Source organism: Rousettus aegyptiacus, unplaced genomic scaffold, assembly GCF_014176215.1.
Source record: "Rousettus aegyptiacus isolate mRouAeg1 unplaced genomic scaffold, mRouAeg1.p scaffold_m13_p_12, whole genome shotgun sequence".
Taxonomy (NCBI): Eukaryota; Metazoa; Chordata; class Mammalia; order Chiroptera; family Pteropodidae; genus Rousettus; species Rousettus aegyptiacus.
Genome location: NW_023416287.1, coordinates 88,609,318 through 88,630,024, shown reverse-complemented (window position 1 = coordinate 88,630,024; position 20,707 = coordinate 88,609,318). Strand labels below are relative to the sequence as shown.

At 34.8% G+C, this 20,707-nt stretch overlaps 1 long non-coding RNA gene across 1 annotated transcript; it reads right to left on the bottom strand.

Annotated features, from left to right (window-relative positions):
* Nucleotides 1–633: 633 nt before the first annotated feature.
* On the bottom strand, nt 634–19,248 carry LOC118610057. Its single transcript, XR_004953763.1, has 3 exons — nt 19,094–19,248; nt 11,845–11,894; nt 634–1,082 (listed from the first exon to the last, which is right to left on the bottom strand). It is a non-coding gene; the product is annotated as an uncharacterized LOC118610057 (long non-coding RNA).
* Between the last annotated feature and the right edge of the window lie 1,459 nt (nt 19,249–20,707).

Here is a 20,707-nt window from a genome sequence, read left to right as displayed (position 1 = left end):
TTGCATACATAAAAACCAGGAGAGGAATGACAATATCTGTTGATTGATACCCCCAATTCCCTAACACCTTTAGGCCTTCTGACTTCATGTCATCCAACTCTTTGCATTATCACTCTCATTCTTATTCCATTGTTATTCACCCAACATTTTGGTGCCTGTCTTTCAGTCATTTTCTAGCCTGGATTTTGTTGATATTTAGGACATACCATTTTCTCGATGGACCATCCATGTTCTAATTCAGTCTACAGATGCCTGAAACGCCTTAATCCTTAAAATATTTCCCTGCACTCGACTTTAGCTGACCATTTACTCCCAAAACAGCACTCCGGATCATAAAATCACACACAACTCACTTACCTAAAATATCTAAACTGGCACTCATCTCTATTCTACAATTTTCTAGTCTACGATTTCGGTCAATTGGATATTTTGGGACCTTTGCTGAAAAATTGTTTGTCTTTTGACTAATCTCTTGATATTTCTATTTCCTTCCAACTCTCTAAGCAATGTCTCTGCCTTTTCTTATTTTATTTTCTAGATGTTACATTGTGGTGGTGTTACCTAATTTTCTCTTACCCCTACCTCTTTCCCCGCCCCCCACTTTGTAGTATTATTTTTGCAAAACATCAACCCAGGAAACCATAACATTAATTACAATACTGGAGAATGCTATTACTGAGAGCTACTAAGCACAGCACATATCATGTCCACTAATAGCAATTCCATGTCAGGGAGTCACCTGTACTTCTGACCATCCTTTAATTTGTCCTTGTCGGCGGTGTCAGATTGCTGAGATAACAGGTCAACCAAGACTGATATTAATGATAAGTAGCTCTCAGGTGAAATGGAGACTTCAAGATTTATTCACACGGGGATGAGCGTGAGACAAAGAGGGACTGCTATTTAAGCAATTAGGAAGAATTCAGCTACTTACAAAAAATTGCAAAGTGTGGGTGGCCCTGAGCGCATAAAACCTCAGGAGGCTGCAGGCCAAAGTGCTAGTCTGCACCTGTTCCTCTCCCTGGATCTTCACAGAATGCTCACAACGAAACACTGGTGAGAGACTGGCGAAAGCATCACATCTAGAAGAAAAGAGTGGACAACATGGTCAGAGAAATAATGTGTCTCTTGCATTCTTCTTGCCTAGGGACTAAAAGTCTTAATTCTCCACAAGAAAGAGAAACAAACCCATGACTCTCAAGACTAAAGAAGAGGAGAGGAAAAATAATCTCTACCTCTGGGTGGGGAAATGCCACACTGAGCATTAGCAATACCCAACCACAAGGAGAGGGTCAGGATCATCGGAAAAGGCCTCCCTCAGGACTCAGCATCCTGCTAGGCCTGAGGCTGAATCACGACAATAGAGAGCTTTGTTGTCCCCCTCACAAAACTAGAAAGCACTGAGAAACAAGCAACAACACTCAGAGAGGGACTTGAGCGTAGAGAAACCCTCTCTGAGCTGCAGGGGCAAAGGGATGGCCTAACTCTGAGAGCAAAGGATATAATAAGAAAAATCCTGTGATAAGTAGACTCCACCCTGAGAATAAGGTAATATGGGAATTTGAAGCCTGCGGTTTATTACAGGAAACATCATAACAACAAAATTCAAATCCAGCTCGACTCTTGATTAGATAAACTCAAATCCCCCCTCCTGCTTCCTTCAAAGACATAGCAGGAAAAAAAAAAGATATGTTCATGTCCAGGAATAAATATACACATTCTCTGTGTTCCAACCAACAATTTTCAGAAAGACACACACTCAAGGAAGAATACAAAAAATTAAAATCTACTGTCGATAGACAAAATAATCAATGGGACCTGACCCAGACATGACCCAGATGCTGGAATTGTCAGCCAGAGAATTTAAAATAACTATGACTAATATGTCAAAGGCACTAGAAGAAAAGATGGAAAACCATATGGAGAATTGCAAGAACATATGGAGAATTTCACCAGTGAGATGGGAAGAGATACATGGATGTGCTAGATTAAAAAAACAAATGCTTCAGGAAATGAAGTATACCTTCGACAAGGCCCTGCAGTGCACTTCTACTGGACTGAGAGCTTCGAAGTCAAGAGTCACATTTATTCATATTCAAGTCTAAAGCTGTTAGCACGGTGTCTGTTTAATGAATGGATTTATTAATTTTCAATTTTATATATTTATTGCAAGATTCCAAGGGATCTTTTTATAACATTTATTGAGGAAAATTTGCATACCATAAAAGTCACCCATTTTAAGTGTATGCTAAGCTTTCTTTTTTTATCAATTTATGGAGCTCTGCAAATGTCACCAAAATCAATTTGAGCATTTCTGTTACCCTACAAAGATCTTTCAGCCCATTTGCAGTCAACCCCTTATCATCTATCTCTCTATCTACCCAAATAACTATGTATCTATGTTTTTGCCAACTATTTCTTTATTAATTTTTAAATTTATTTATTTTATTGTGCACATGTTATATGAAAGTACTCAATATCTCACATTTGACTTATTGTCTATTGACTTATTTTAATACAATCTCCTTGTTTCTACTCTTGCTCTATATGCAAACACACACACACACACACATTTTTTTCCTAAATATATTATAGATGAAATCAGATTTAGATTAATCAAAAATGTCTGCATACCTAAGTGTTCATTGGAAAGAAGTAAAAAGACTCATGCAGAATAACTCAAATGACTACTATTTGGAGAACCAGGGGTACAAGAAAAGGGAACTCTTAGGACAGAAAAGCCGTATCCATCTGAAGACTGTTTTATATAGATCAGAAATCTTCACAAACTACTGTGTCAAGGATGAAGAATTAAGCATGAACACACTGAATTTTAAGGAACGAATAGTGGGGCTCAGCCTCTAAGTAATCTGGGTTTGTCCCGACCAAGGACACCACTTTCCTGAAAAGATGAGCATTCCAACTTATTTTTAGGTGTGACAGATGGAGACAAGGCTTCAGGATAAACAAAGCACATTGAGATCATGTTAGTTATGTAAACCAGCAACAGATGTGCTCTGTTGGGGTGCGTTAACCCCACCAAAGATAAAACTTGCTGGCAGAGAAATTCTCATCTACAGTTTCCAACTACTGTTCCATATTCATCCTTACACAGAAGTGCATTCACCGTGAGGGGGTGATTCTCAAATGAACTAGTTATTCTCCTGAATCTGTAATAAAAGAAGCAGAAATCGGATCACAAAATCTTAGCCTTTACCTCAAACAAAGAAGAGACATTCAAATAATCAAAGGAAGAAATACTTGCTTCTGCTTAAGAATTCTGTGTAGAGGATATTGCTTTTCAGAATATCCCATGAATCCAGATTCTTGCTACTAATTGTCCAAACTGGCAATAAAAATTTACTTAATGCAGTCCTCAGATCTCTGCTCCAAGGAATAAGATTCTTACATTATCTCTAAAAACAAAAATAGTCCAAAATAAAGCCACCTACAATATGCATGAGAAAGTGTAGGTTGAAATGTATTTTCAACAGATCGAGATAAACAAAAGAAACTAAGAAGGCTAAAAGGAACTGCAAAATAGCATTAAAGATAAAATGCTTCCTTTTAAAAATATTAATTTATGAAAAGTAATAGATTATATACAGTATTTATAGGAGCTCCAAAATAAATAGTGATTTTTATATATGTGATTCAAAATTAAGATGAATGGCAAAAGTTAAAAAAGAAAAATGAAGCTCGGGAAGAACTCAGGATGATTTTTAATTTATATTCAAAGAAACATTTTTGGTAACAGAAGAGGCAAGTAACCAAGTAACCAAATGATAAACACTTCATTTAGTAGAGCTTCACGATTTCACACAGAGTAAGATGAGGTGAGCAAACAACCAAAATCCACTCAATTTTTGAGAAAAAACTAATACCATATAATGAGATGCAAATATCAACTGAAAGAACCAACATGTAAGGAAATAATTACTAGAGCACACAGATCACTCTCTCCAGCACTTCGCAGCATACCTCCTAAGTCCTGTTTATGGGAATTATGTATAAAATGTCATTCAATAGCGAGAACAACCATGTAAACGAATGCAGAGACATGTATATTTCTGGATGGGAAGACTTCCTACTGTAAAGAGGTCAATTCTCTCCAGATAAATTAACCCCAATTAACCAACCAAAAAAGTTTTACAAGGACCTCAATAAGCATATACTAAAAATCACTGGGAAGATATGAGTATTGATAACTATGAAAATTTTGAAAAGCAAAATTAAAATACATTTAAGGGAAAATAATCAAGTCACCTAACTCAGAATATTTGTTTACAAAATGTAACGAAAGTACTTGTTTATACAGTTATGCATTTATAGACATGCAGACAAAATCAGAGATAGAATCTCCCAAGCTGGGAGAGATAAAAATCCTCTACTGAAGAAATTATTAGTGTTTTATCTGGCAAGGGCATGGAGATTGGTGATGCACATATCTCTGTGGAGAGAATCAATGGCATTTACTGTATGTAGATGACTAATAATTAAAACAATTTAATAGAAAATTGTTTATAAAATATTTTTGTAAATTAAAAAAAGATGGCACATTAAGTACAGTCTTCTAGTAAAGTCTATTTTATTTTCTAGAGTCTAGAGTGTTCAGCGAGATACTTAAACATAATCATAGACATTAAGCCAAAAGTTTGTGCTTAACCTTTTTGCCCTGAAATGAGCAAGGCGTGTTTCCCACATTATTAAGCTCACTTGAGATTCTGTGTTCCAGGAAGGAGATGGAGGCATTGCTAGAAAATGAATGAATGAATGAATGAATGAGTGAATGAGTATCTTTTGCTTTCAATACCTACTTTCTTTTCAGATGTTTTTGTTTTACTCTCAGCAACTCTATACTCATTTGCTGCCTACAAACATCACTTTCCACCCAGTTAACCGGAAACAATTTAGCAGTCCTCTACGTGAACACACCTAAGGTTTCATAGGCTAAAGACATTTTTGATTACAATTTCTCTCTCAATCTTGCTAGTTCACCAGCTACCTAACCCAATTCTAATTCAATTAATTAACCATGTTCTCTCCAATCATCCTGAAAATACCTCTTCTGATATGTGTTAAAGATTAAATGAGATAGCTTAAATGGAAATTGCAAACTATAAATAATAGTGATAATAATAATAACAATAATAATAATAATAAAACATTTACTAAGTGCTTACCATCTGCTTTAACTCTCACAACAACCAAATAAATAGTTACTGCTTTTTATATTAAGAAATCGGATGCCCAGAGATGTTCGCTAACCTGACTGGGTATTGCGAATCAAAAGATCTAATTATATGGATATAAAGTATTAGCATAAATACTCAGACATACATATTTGGAATTAAGCGAATTTTTTTCTTGCCCCACAAATTACATCTTATTGGTAGTGAAAAAACTTTATCTATCCAGAGGGGGGGGAAAGTCGTTACTATTTACGTAGCATTGGGAATAATGCTACGGATAATTGTCACTTGTCTCATATGAACTTACTGCCTTGAGTTGTTATGCGTTAATGATAAAATTAAAAACTTTGGGCCAATATAGTCTATAAACACTTGGCAATGATTACAATTTTATTGCATCAAGTTCATTAAGCGAATCCTGTCAGACCGTAAGTTTACTGTCAATTTTAACTTGTTCAAGTGTTTCAATTACAATTCCATTTTGAACTATAACAAGGTGGCTGATAAATGACAATGGTTAACAATTGCTATTAAAACTACTTGGGGCAGAACTCCATAAATGTAGAAAAATTAGAGTAACAAATGAGAGTGGCAATATGCCATTATCTTTACATTATTCAGTTGACTTAGTGCAGCATTTTAATCATTCATTATATCTGAAAAAATGTTCCATTTGTTTTCACTGATTTTTGGTCATTGTTTTTGAACCCATTTTATTTTATTTTTTCTGAGTTGATGGCATTGTATTTATTGGAAGAAAGAAATGGATTTATAGTAATCCGTCACGCAACTCTCATCCAAGAACTAACCAAATCAAATATCTAATGTGGCATGAATCTCTTTTACAATAACTATTGCCTTCTGCCTTTAGTGCATTTTTATTAATTTATTTATTATTTTTTAAATTAAGTTTATTGGGGTAACATTGGTTAATACAATTATATAATTTTCAGGTGTACATTATCATTTGACATCTGTGTATTCTATTGTGTGTTTACCACCCAAAGTCCAGTTTCCTTCAGCTACCATATATTTGGCCCCCTTTACCCACTTCACCCTTCCCCTAAACCCTATATTTGACCCCCTTTACTCCATCTACCTCCCCTCTTCTCCTCCACCCCACTAGTAACCACTTGTCTATAGTCCTCTGGTAACCATTAGCCTATAATCCATGTTAATGAGTCTCTGTTTGTCCTGTTCATTTGTTGCTTTTAGGTTTATATCCCATATATAAGTGATATCATGTGATTTTCAACTTTTTCTGTCTGGCTTATTTTGCTTAGCATGATTATCTCGAGGTCCATCCATGTTGTAAATGGCAGTATTTCATCTCTTCTTATGGCTGAGTAATATTCCATTGTATTTATGTACCACAGCTTCTTTAGCCAATCATCTATCGTAGGACATTTGGTTACTTCCATTCCTGGCCACTGTGAATAATGCTGCTATGAACATTGGTGTGCAAATATCTTTTTGGATATGGATTTTCAAGTCTTTGGGGGTAAATACTCAGGAGGAGGATAGCTGGATCATATGGTAGATCAATTCTTAGCTTTTTGAGGAACCTCCATACTGTTTTCCATAGCGGCTATACCAATTTGCAGTTCCACCAGCGGTGTATGAGAGCCTTTTTTCTCTACATCCTCTCCAGGATTTGTTATTACTTGTCCTGTTGATTATAGCCATTCTAACAGATGTGAGATGGTATCTCATTGTGGTTTTAATTTGCATTTCCCTAATAGCTAGTGATGTTGAGCATCTTTTCATATATTTGTTGGCCATTTGTATGTCCTCTAGGGAGAAGTGTCTGTTCAGGTCCTCTGCCCATTTTTTTCTGGATCATTTGCTTTTTTTGTTGTTATTGAGTTGTACGAGTTTTTGGTGTATTTTGGACATTAGGCCCTTATCAGAGGTGTTGCTTGCAAATATATTTTCCCATTTGCATGGGTTTGAACCTATTTTTTATCTATTTTATTTGTACAGCAGAACTATCAGATTTAAGATTTTGAGTAGCAAAGGTGAAATAATGTGGAGAGAGTTGTGAATTACCGACTTTTCAATGGCTTCCAGGACCCAGAGGTTTAGATTCAAGGTAAATGATAGTTTTTCTGGGGTGACTGCCAACTTAAACAACTGATTAACAACAATTTTGCTTTTATTCATCTTCCAACTTCCAAACATGTGAGTTTAAAAAAGATCACTTAAGTGTTTAATAGCTTTATTTTTTCCTTAAAATTACCTATTTTAATGTACACCTCACGTTTAGTTGGAAATAAGGATGCTATAGTGTTTTCAAGATCTCGGAACAGTTTTTACATGTTTTGTTTATCTAGGGGTTTAGGTTAAACATGAATATTTATGGTACTTTGACTATGTCTAATTAATAAAGAAAGTGGTATTTAGCTAAATAGTAAACTGCATACATTTTGTTCTAAAGTTCTTACTAACAATTCATTTATAAAAATTATAACTCATTCAAAAACTATTTGACATTCTCTATGAAGTTATATTCTGTGAGAATCGATCCAACCGAATCACTAAAATAGTTTGAAAGAATCTAGTATTTTCTTCAGAGAAATTGCTCGCACTTTAATCTATGTCTGCTGTGTTGAAGAACGACTTAAAATGTAGCCATGTTTGGAAGCCTCATTTTTTTTTTTTTTTTTAGATTTTTTGAAGAGTCCTTTAATTGAATATTTTTAGAAACTTTTCTGAACTCCTAAGTACTAAGATTATAAAAACTGTCATCCTCCCTCCTCAGGTCCACTTTTATCAATATCTTACGTTCGAGTGGTGTATGTGTTACAATTGATGAATCGATATTGATATATTATTAACTAAAGTCCATAGCTTGCATTAGGGTTCACTCTTTAGGTTACACGGTCTATGAGTTCTGACAAATATGTAATGACAGGTACCCACTGTTACTGTACCAGAGAGAATGTTTTCACTGCTCTAGTAATGCTTTTGCCCAAAAGTCAGCACCATTGTCTATTTCTGCCAGTAACAAATAAAAGTTCCTGTTACTCCACTTCCTAGCCAGCATTTGATGCTGTCAGTGTTTTGGGTTTTAGCTGTTCTAATAGATGTATAATAGTAACTCACTGTTGCTTTAGTTTGCGATCCCCTACTGACATATGATGTTGAGCATCTTTTCATACTGGAAGCCTCATTTTTGAAACAGTAATAAAAATTCCAGAAAAGGCTCTTGAAACAGGACAGAACGTTGAGTATCAAATGATAAATATTTAATGGAGAACATCTCCTATACATCTATTTTGCCAAGAAAGTTCTATAATACTTAAATTTTAAACTAAGAGTTTATTTTATTTTGTTTTTTATTAAATTTATTGGAGTGACATTGGTGAATAAAATTATGTAGGTTTCAAAAAAATTCACTAATACACCATCTGTATATTTCATCGTGTGTTCAACACCGAAAGTCAAATCTCCTTCATCATCATCTATCTGACCCCTTTACCTTTATCTACTTCTCCTACTCCAACCCCTCTGGTAACCACTAAAACTTTTGTCTGTCTCGCTGTGACAAAATAGTCTTCAATATATACATACATTTTAAAGGAAACGTTGAGTATGAACAACCCTATTTTGAAGACTAGTTTATCACAAACAGTGAGACAGCAATATTGAATTTTTACAAAAAGATTTGTACAAAAATATCTTCTCAGAATAATGGAAGCATATCTAGAACAAATTTTTAAAATATTAACGATTCTCTGATATCTTTTAATATCATGGGGAATCTTCTGATAGCTGCTGGAGCTAGAACAATGCTTAAAAGCACTCAAAACGTAACGGATATTTTGTGGGATGAGGTTATAAACCTTTATTTACTTTAGACAATATGGCGGCTTTTAACTTTTTAAATAGCTCCTGAGCTCAGTACTTTTGTACTTCAACTCATAAACTATCTACAAAGGCGGAAAGCTTTTTGGAGCTTAAATTGTTTGAGATTTATCATCCTGAGATGAAATCCAAATAACTTTGGTTTAAATTGTTATACAAATATTCGATTATTTATTTGCTTTTTTTTTTCCTGGTTGGTATTCTTTATATGTACTATTCAGGTAACTTCTAAACTTCTCATATAATAGCCTTATTTAAATATGTTATACTAAAGCTTATTCCATATGTATACTTCAGGAGAAGTGCAAAAAAATTATTCCTAACTTAAAAATGGATTGCATCAGAATATAGACAAAATTATGGAGAATTATAAAGAATATGTAATAGCTAAAATTTGACAAAAAGCATACTAAATGATAAATTGTTAATTCCAATTTCATTAAAATCTGAAATAAAACTCATAGGACATTTCTAATATTGTCATGGGGTTTTAGTTAATGCAATAAGGTAAGAAAATTAAATATTTAGCAAAATAAATTCAACTGTATTTTATAATTATAAATTTAGAAAAGATTTTGCTATGAACATATATGACAAACTAGATATTTTTAATGTGACTAAAGACTAGATACCTAAACAGAGATCAATGGTTTTAATACATTGAGGAGAATCATTTTGAATTTCAAATGAAGAGTATATTTTAATGAAACATATATGTGTGTGTATATATGTGTGTGCGTATATATGTGAGTGTACGTATATATATATATACGCACACACACACACATGTAATAGCCCTTAATAAATTTAATCAGAAAAGTACAGGACCTTTAAGAAATAAAGACAACTATCAAATCTTATTCCATGAAGACAGAATAAGTGATCCAGTATAGAAAAATCAGTAATGATATTAACGATTTAACTCTCCATACAAATGTGTTATGATTTTCGTCAAAATACAATAATTTAAGTTAAAATAAAAATTTGATGTATTTAAAGGATTCTAAATGCATTATGAGTGACTGCGTTAAAATGCTATGTTATTAAGAAAAGAATGGATGAAATAATTGAACAGTGTAGAGAGTCTAGGAAATGATTCAAATATAGTATGAAGGTATTAGGGGGAATGTCATCATTTCAATTCAGTGATAAATAAAAAGTTATTTAATACAGGATGTGGTTTAAAAGTACCTGCTTAAAGAGAAAGAGAAATAGCTCTTCACCTTAAATAATACAGAAAATAAGTTTTTGTGCATTATACATTACTAAATTAAATAGCAAAAAAAAATGCTTAGGAGAACATTTGTATAACATTGTGGGTTGGGAGTTTTTAAGCTAGTCAGAATAGTGATCACAAAGGAAACAATAGAACTTTAAATGCAAATTAAACCACTCTATGTTTGCACAGAGGCATACACCATAAACAAAGGGAAAGAAAAATACATAAGCTGTACATTAAACTAGTAAATGGTACGTATTCCTCTTTAGAGAGAGTTTATACAAAATGATATGCCCCCCCAAAAAAAAATTAAATTAAAAACAAGCCCACAGCTAGGTAGATCTCAGAAGAGTTTATCTAAATATATAACGTATAGATATAGGCTTAGCTCCATTAAAGAAACAATTATATTACATTTTTACCTACCAACTTGGCAAAATTTTTTAAAAAATGATAACTACTCTTGACAAGGATGTGGGGCAATAGAAAGCAATCAGGAAATTCTACATGGAGAAACTTTCCAAAAGAAATAAAAGTGCTAGAATATAACAAGAGAAATTGAAGAATATAGATTGCAAACTGATTATATTGAAGTTACAAAGACAAGCAAAAATTTTTTTAATTAAAAAAATAGAATTCAATAGAGAAATCACTAAATATACAACAATTATACAATGGAATAGCATTTAGGGCTTATGAATGTTAATTGAGTCAATCTATACACACTCATATAATGAAACAATATTCAAAGTATTTATCACCTGGCATGCCAAAATAAATTAATATTTAAATAAATATGTTCATTTTTTTCTCAAAAGAAACTAAAATATATATTATAAAATCATTTACTAAATACTAGGCATAAATTTTCATGTAAACCAATAGTAATCTATTCTAATATTTTTATACAATTTACTGAATTTTAGAAATTGTTGGAATCATTCTCCTTTTGATACGATTGTCAGTAACTAAATGCTGTCCCCTTCTGAGCCTTGACTTGGTATAAATAACTGCCCCAAATCTGGTGATAGCTTTCTCATCAGCCACCCTGAAAACAGCTGGGCCTGTGCACCTGCAGGCCAACACACACACACACACACACACACACACACACACACACACACACGCGCACACACACACACACACACACACACACACACACATCCGCAGTCCTGGGCCTGAAGAACTTGAGCCATTAACACCCTGGGGGTGCCCAGGTGTCCCTCAAGAGCCACCAGGGGCTCACATATCCAAGCTGGCACCGCCGCCTGCTGACCCAACAACAGGTGTCACCATTAAAAGATTCATATTCTCAGGAAGGAAAAAAATTGTCTGAACATCATCAATATTGTTTACAGTGAGAAATCTTCTTTCCATTTCTGCTGACAAGAAGTACATTTAAAGAACTTTTTCTAATTTTTATAATCAGGCATGGGTCTCTACCAAATAAGTCATTCTGAGGCAGGAAGATGATTTATCAGTGGCCATTGTGTCATCCTATGACAGCCTAAACTAACAAATTTATATAAGAATTTTTTAAAATATATATTCAGTTTTATCACTTACTGTTTACCAATGGATAGAGAAGGCCGAATGTGTTTCTCCATCATGATCACCTGTTCAACAAAAACAAGACAATATATTTCAGTATAAGACTTTCTTTTCTTACATTAGGAAACAGTGGCCAAGTATCCTTGTGATAGTTTCATTTAGCATCCCAAGAGTTCAGAGCTGTGCTCCAGACCAGAAGCTCCCATCTCAGCTTCTTAAATGTTGGCCGTGCAAACCATGGGGAAGTTGGGCCAGACCTAAAGTGAACACAGGATGAAGCCGTTGAAACTAGGATGCTACAAACATGTTATCATTATCTCTGTGTGCCATGATGCGAGGAATCTCTCCCTTTGACTTGATCACAGGACGTGGTACAAAGCCGCAAGGTAAACCATTTAGATGAATGGCCTAGTCTCCCGTTAATGACTATATTTGTCCCACTGTATTATGATTTAATCCTTGATTAACAACAAATCAGCAAAAATTAATATTCTAATCATGCAAACCCATCCTGTGATGATCAGAGGTAACTTCTAATATCACCAGAAGCCACTTAAGTTCATGATAACATTGAAGGATTACAGATAGCTCTTAAATCACTGTTTTTCTCTTTGGAAAATAAAAGTATGCAGCTCTGGATAATTCAGTTACATTTAGATATTATTACTACTTGGCTACCTCTTTGCCATTATGCATATAAAGAGAAAGAAATCCTCTTGCCTTCAAAAGCCTGATAATTGAATTAAGAAGAAAAGACATAAACTCAAGAAACGTAATTACATTACTTTGTCGCTGGGTAAAATAAACAAAAAAGTGGATATTAAAAATGCAATATCCATCTAGTAAATCTCTAAAAGGAGTCATCTAAAAAGTATATAGTGAAGATAAAATGTACTGATTGCAAGTTGGCACCTTTTTTCTTTTTCTTTTTGTAATTTAAATAGGTTTATTCTTTCAGGTACATTAAAAAAAAAATGATTATAGAGGCTAATAAGAACTTCCTTCCTAGAAATATCTTTGGAGACTGCTACCAAAAGCATTTTCCCTTCTTTGTGAATGCACGATGGACCACGCCATCCAGCCTTTCCTGCCGCTGGCACTGACAGACACGTAGCTAGGTTTGCAACGGTGGGAATGCCATTACTCCCAGATCGAACCCACGCAATTTCTCAGACACCGTTGACCATGCTCTTCTTCCGCTTTGGGCAGCTGGAACGGTAATGACTCTAGAAGCCTTACAAAGAGCCAGCTGAAAATGGTAAGGCCACCATGGGGCTGGGGCCCCTGAATGACCAGGTAGAGAAGACCCTCCCTCAAGCCAGCAGCACCCAGCCCGGACTAATAGAGGAGCAAGAAATAACCTGCTATTTTCTTTGAGCTTTTGTATTTTGAGCTCTATTTATTACAGCTGTTTTGACTACCCTAAGTAGCATGGATATCCGCACAAATATCTAATAGTTTAATCCAATTTTGTTAAATTATTAAAGTCAGTAAAATGAATGCTGGCCGGCGCAGGGAAAAGTAGCTGCTGTGCAGATTGTCACCAGGAGGGGCGGTCTCCGGCTTGGACGGGATGCCAGGAAGAGTGACAGTCACAGCAGGACCTACTCAGCAGGGATCAATGCAGCGCTGTGAGTGTGACTGTCCTTTTCTAAAATGCTGTCAGCAGGTGTCAAGGGCAGCGGGTGCGCAAAACTTCTGCCTCTGGCAGTCCCTGCCCCCACACGATTACAGGCTCTCTGCTTCTAATTTCTTTGGGACCATCAGGATATATTTAATTATTCTCCTTATCCCTGTTTATTTCAGTTACCGAAAGAAGAGCTGGTTCTCAAATCTCCTTATACTCCGCATATCATGTGTGTTTGGAACCCGTCAGTACTGCTCCGCTCTTGAAAACCTTTCACTGTGACCCCTAATGTGGTGGATGCTCGTGCCGGTCCTACCGAGCCCCTCTCTTTGACAGTCCTATGGTCTGCAGCGTGGGAGTGTCTTGGGTGACTTGCTAGGGAGGATGAAGCATGATGAACAGTGGGGTGGGGAGGCTGAAGAGTGGACTTGAGGGTCATCAGTTAGCAGCTTCGAAAATGACATTGGAATTGAAGGATCATTGATATACATCATATTTGTCTAGGGAAAAAAAATTAAGACCCAAATAGAAATTTTAATGTGCCAGGGAAATAAATATTACAGATCTATAAAGAGGTCATGATTTTTATGAATTTCAACTACCAATAATAAGAAATATGTTTAATCCATTATGCTAAAAATACTGAATTAGCTTTTATTCTTTTTGAAATTATACTTTAAAAAATGATTTCATAAGAAGAGGCAATCAAAGAATATGTGGTAAAAAAATGAAAGAAAAAATTCTACAAAGATGTATCTCATTATACGTGTATATATTCAGAATTGGGTTGTCTGCTTTTATACATTGTTTTCTTAATGTCTTCTCTATTTTAAATATATACTCGCTTTTGCATCTAATTTTATCTCCATATGTTGTATTTTTTTAAAGAGAGCCCCTGATTTTTATGAGCTTCTGTCCAAGAAAACCTAGATTTATCTCTGGATTTATGCCTCTGTTTAGGATATTAAAGTTTAACCATATTAATGCCTTAGTTTTTTTGTTTTCTCATTTCCAACATAAATATTACCTCATGTCCACGTTGAAAAAGATAGAAAGCCACAATGAAAGAAAACAACCTGGAATTGCCATTTGAAAAATGAATTGTTTCTTTTTTCACTTCTTGAGTTTCAAAAGTAATAAGAAAAATGTTTGCACTCAGCACATTTCAAAGTTTGGTTACAGAGATACCTTGAGGTAAAGGGCATTTTGTTTTTTCTCCAGGTAAATGCGCATGGTCCAAAATGAATTATTTTATCCACATTATATACAATACATTGTATAGACACTGAAATCATTTCCATAATAAGAAAACCATGATATTATATATATATATTATATATATATATAATATATATATATCTTCTTCTTCTTCTTCTTCTTCTTCTTCTTTTATTTACAAGCTCTCACCAGCTCACTCACTGTTTACATTCGTTCTCTCTATACGGCCCTGGAGACACACAGTGCATTTTCCAGATGGCTTTTTTCTTTTCTCTCTGAAGATAAAAAACCCTCTTTGTGGAGGATGTTCGAATTGCCAAGACTGCTGTTTAAAAAAACAGTTTGAAAGTGTTAACTTATAAATGGGACAACATGGAAGAGGTGAATATGGAAAAAAATAAGAGATCGATTCGATCTGCCTATGACCTAAAAGAGGAGAGAGCAGAAGAATGTTAAATACTGTGGCCACTAAGTGTTTTAAGATAAAAAAAAAAAATACCAATCCCTCTTATGAATGCATTTAGAAAAATAGTAGAATAAGATTGTCTTTGTGTTTATTTTTCTAAAATATTTTAGGTGTTTAAAAAATGTGAGAGGGGAGCAAGAAAAAAGAAAGATGAGAAATGCCTTTCTGTGCTACTTGGGTTTTATAAGCTCAATAAGTATATTTACATAAAGTGAAATAGAAAAACAAATTTTATAGTGGAGTGAGAATGCATCTAAGACAAGTTAAATTCTTGCCATTAGTCATAAAAATCATAGTCTGTCCACACCATGATACATACAAACTTTTAAAAAAAACCATATATTATTAAAACATATGATAATATGCTCCATTTTAAAACAATTGTGAAAAGATTCAGCATTTCCAGCTACTGATCAAGGAATGAGGTGGCAAATACTTTATGAGCATTATCTGTTTAACTGTAGTATCAAAGATGGATGATGATGAGTAGGATGCTGGAAAAATAAAGAGACTGGAGAACTATATTGCTGGTACTCACAGTCTATCCTACCAATGGTTCATCCGTGCTCCCTCGAGACAACACTGGCAGAAAAAAAAATTTTTTTGATTCTATGCCAGAATAAAAGAAGAGGTCTAAGTTGTGATGATAATGATAGGTTTTTTTATACATTGAGATGTGCTGACATTTCATTTAGTTTGCTCGTAATCAACAATAGTGTATCTTAAGCCTGAAACACAGACTGATTGAATAATTTGCAGTGATGAAGTAGCCCTCCTCCATAACACCAGCACACATTAGTGGGCTGGAAGATGTATAAAATTTCTACTAGCTCTAAATACACTAAAACTTGAATGCATTTGCAAGATGCATATATAGAGAATTCTCAGTTGTTGTATTAATGGCATTAAAATACTGAATAGATGAAATCTACAGTGAGATCTTCAAAGCTCATTTAGTCATTAGTTTCAACAACCTTCTATACCCAACCTTCACAAAAAAACTATAAAAATATATATCTAAAATACTGAGTAGTGCACCCACTTCCCTTCCCAGCCTGTTAATAAACAGAAGCAGAGACCAAAGATGAAAAATGGAGATAAACCAAAAACAAACAAGACTATTGATGAATAAGGTGATAAAAACTTGGAGTAATAAACTTTTTTGTACAGATCGTATCAAACATAGAGACTACTTAAACTGAATAGGAAGGAACACAATCTTTCAAGACGGACACGATAAATTAGCGATGTCTTTTAAAATCAAATATCTTTAGATACTGCTAATTTATTTCAAGGGTTCCTAACCCAGAATCAGTGTACCTTCTGATACAGTATGTGAAAGTCTGTGTGTACGCACCCACGGCTGCCATGACTTCCTACTGGGAATGTGAAGCTCACAAGGAATTTAGGGTCAATGACGGTGCTGTTCAAAATGTGTTAAAAGTTGTTGACTTTGGACATTATTCCAAAGTAATTTAAGAGCCACAACACAAAGGGTTGTATTGTATCACATCCAAACATTTCCTTTGACAAAATATAATTTTCACTGGCTGACTTTGGATTACTTTTTTTCCGTGAAATAGCATGGCGTAACAGAAAGAGCATGAACTTTTGAGACAGACTGGGTTTTGAATTCCTGTTCTGCTTGATGAATTACAGTATGTTATTTAAAATCTCTGAACTTTGGTTTCACCATCTGAGAAAAAGTAAATAATATGTACATTAAAGTTTTGCCATGAGGAACATATTAGACATTAATGTAATAGGAATGTACTTGGCGCATAATAAGCACTCCATAAAAATTAGTTTTCCTTAATCTCTTCCAACAATGAAATCCACATTTACATAGAAAAGCACTCCATCACTAAGTGAATTAAGTGAACATAAGGAGATAGTTAGGGAAAATATTTGATGAAATATCCTGAGGAATGGCAATATTTTTAGAATACATTTACATAGCAACACCTTAACCCTCATAAATTATCGAGTTTAAAAGAGGATGCTCATTTTCTTGTATATGTTTAGGTAGTTAAGAGATTGTCTGGTTTCAAGGAATATTATGGTAATACCATAGCGGGTAATCTTACAGGCACTTCTGCCTTGGCGTACAAGGATGACAATAAAGGAATCTCGTCTCTCTTTCTGTTTCAGAGGGTGCGGGGACCTCCCAGCCTTTCCTCACTTATGCTTCTGAGCCCTCTAAGAAAAGAACAGTGGGAGCTAAGAGTGAATGAGAATGCTGGCTGAGAACATTATACGTTTTTACTAGAAGGCGTTGTTATAATATTATATCTTACAACATTATTTGTGGAATTAGCTTATTCAATCTTAGCTACAAGTACTGTATGAGAAGCTAATGAGCTATAACAATGTAAAATTAAAACAAAATGTAGATTCATCAAGCTCTTAGAAAATTCCTGAACTTAAAGTGCTAGCAGTGTGTTTGTTGGATTTGGGAGGTGAGGCAGAGGAAAGCCTGCTCATAGGCAGAATGGTTCTCAGATATAGTTTCAAAGCATCGGGGGAATTTGAGTCTGAAACAGACAGAAAAGAAAGAAACAGAGGTAAGGTAGCAGCCAAGATATAATTAGGACCAGCTTGGAAAATATTGTTCATACAACTCTTCTACTATTCTTGATGACTATGTTTTTGGTTGTAATTTTTAAGATTTGTTTTTGAGGTGTATTTTTTCTTTCACTTTTCCTAAATCATTTTACTTTGTTTAAAAAAGAAGAAGAAGAAAAAGAAAGAAAAAATAAAAAGAAAGAAAAATGTGGAAGAAAGAGCAAGTGAAATGAAAAATGAGAAACATCCCACCATGCTCCCTGTACTGTAATTTGTTTTGGGACTTCATTTCCCTTAGAAAGACCTCTTTAATCAAGAATTCATTTATTCTTCTTGGCTAACTTGAGGTATATTTCTGCATTTTGTGGAGACAGATCTGAAAATGTAAGCATTTCTTCACATTGACTGAAAGATATGCCTGCTGACTCAGGCTCCCTCTGCACCATTTAAAGCTTCTAATAAAGTAACACATTCAAGATAATAAATTACTATGTTTGAAGCACAGGTTTATTCCACTGTACTGTATTCCATTATTATGAACTAGTTAAATTAGTGGGGACTATTGAAAAAAAAATCCATCATTTTCAAAAAATACTATTTGATAAACTTCAAAGTCATTTTGCCATGATATGGCCCAGGATTTTTAAACTTTGGAGATAGTTTAAGGCTGAAATGTTATAGCAATAAGGAATAAAGTAAATTTTATGGTGTTTGACTGTATTTTCCTTTTCTAGTGGATGATTTCATATATATAAGGTTCAGCTTTTATCTTAAAACTGAACTCCAGCTAAGTGTTAAAGAAAGATGAAACAGATATTTGATCTCGTTCTTTGATCGCCTGAGATTTGAAACAAGCATGTAACCGTCAGAGAGAAATGCCACGAATCATAAATCAAATAGAATGGCAGTGGCATCATTTCGAATCATTCTAAATAAGCCTATCTACAATCCATATACAGTAACTAGAACGACGATACAGTACCTAACCCACAGTCAATAAATGCCACCAATGACATTGCCAAGCATGTTCGCAGACTCCAAACTGTGGGGTGTGTGTGTTTGGAGGGGACAGGTGAGTGGGGTGCAGCCACTAAGGACAGCAAGGCCATATCATTTTGGCAGCTGTGTTAGAGAAAAGAGCCAACGCATGGATTCACGACCTGGAGAACCAAGAAAAGAGTCAAAGCAAGGACCCCAGATGGAGGTGACCTCAGCTAGGTGATCTTGCCAGGTAAAAGTGGGCGAGGGTTTCACTCTGCATTTTGATGGGAATAACGAGAATGTTGGAAACTCGGCATGGATGCAGCCTGAGCCCTGTGGACTCAGAATTCAAGCATTCCTTCCTAGGCAAAGCCTTAAACAAACAAAACAAAAACAGAGACACATACCAAGAAAAGTGATCGCCCACAGACAAGAGAGGTATAAAGCAGGAAGGCCTTACATCAGACGAGGAAAGTGTGCTTCTTCCACACTTACTTTACGTCACTGATTCCACGTTCCAGCTCAGCGTTTTAGCATGCTGGAGTTGAGCAAGATTTGTCTGGATCTCCTATAACAGAAAAGTCGAGAGTCTTGTTCCTTTATTATTTTTTTTTGAACTACATTTTATTTTGAGATAATTGTAATTTCACATGCAGTTGCAAAAAAAAAAAAATAATACAGAGGGATTCCTGTACCCTTTATCCAGTTTTTCCAGAATGTAATACCTTGCAAGTTTATAGTAAATATCACAGACAGGACACTGACTGATGTTAATGCAGTCAAGGTAAAGAGCAACTCTGTGAATGCAAGAATCGCCTATGTGGCCTTTTTATGGTGACATTACTTCCGTCCTGCCCCACCCTCTGCTTAATTCCCAGTCGTTACTAAATTGTTCTTCTTCCTATAACTTTGTCATGTCAAGGGTGGGGCATAAATGGAATCATAGAGAATGTCATCTTTTGGGATCATCTTTTTTTCCGCTCAGCATAATTAAGTCGGGGTTCTCCTGGTTGTGAGTATCAGCAGTTCACTGTGTTTTGTCGTGAAGCGCTTCCAGGTATTGCGGAATCCTTAACCATTCACCCAGAAGGACCACTGAGAAGTTTCCAGTTTGGGAGGGTCTTACAAATAAAGTGGTTACAAATGTTTGTTTGCCAGTGTTGTTTTTGACCGAAGTCTTCATTTCTTTGGGATAAAAGTGCAACAGTACAGTTGCTCGGTCTTATAATTGTTGCAGGTTTAGTTTATGAAAATGACAGACTTTTTTGGAATGATTTTATCATTTTACATTCCTACCAGCCATGTACGAATGATCTAGTTCCTCTATTTCTTTGTCAGCATATAGTTTTGTCCTTATTTTTTTTTTTCAATTTCAGCCATTGTATTAGGTATGTTGCAATATCTTAATGTGGTTTTTAGTTTGTATTTTCCTAATGGCTAATGATGGTGTAAATATTTTCATGTGCTTATTTGCCATCTTCATATTCTATTTGGTGAAATGTTCCTCTGTGTCTTTTGATCATTTTATAATTTGAATTTTTTTAACTCTTGAGTTTAGGAGTTTAAATATATATTTTACATATTCTGAGAATATTATATATAATCTAAATACTAGAGCTTTGTCAGACATGAGGGTTCAAAAATTTTAACACAGTTTCTAGCTTTGCATCGCTGGAATAAAATTAACTTGGTCATGGTGAAAATTTTTTTTTTAATACCCAATGTTTATTTGCTAATATTTTGTTACGAACATTTGTGTCTGTGTTTGTTAGGGATATTGGTCTATAGTATCATTTGTTGTACTGTTTTTGTCTCATTTCTGTACCAGGTAATATTAGCTTTGTAAAATAAGCTGAAAAGGGAGCTTTTTTCTGCCCCCCTCTGAAATGGAATATGTATAATTGGTGGTCATCCAACTTGGCGAAGCAACAAAAGAGCAGAAGCCAGAGAATGCATTCTGGCCCACTCTCCTCTCTAAGAAACTGTCTATATGGGGATCTTCACAGATGTAACTTGTGAAA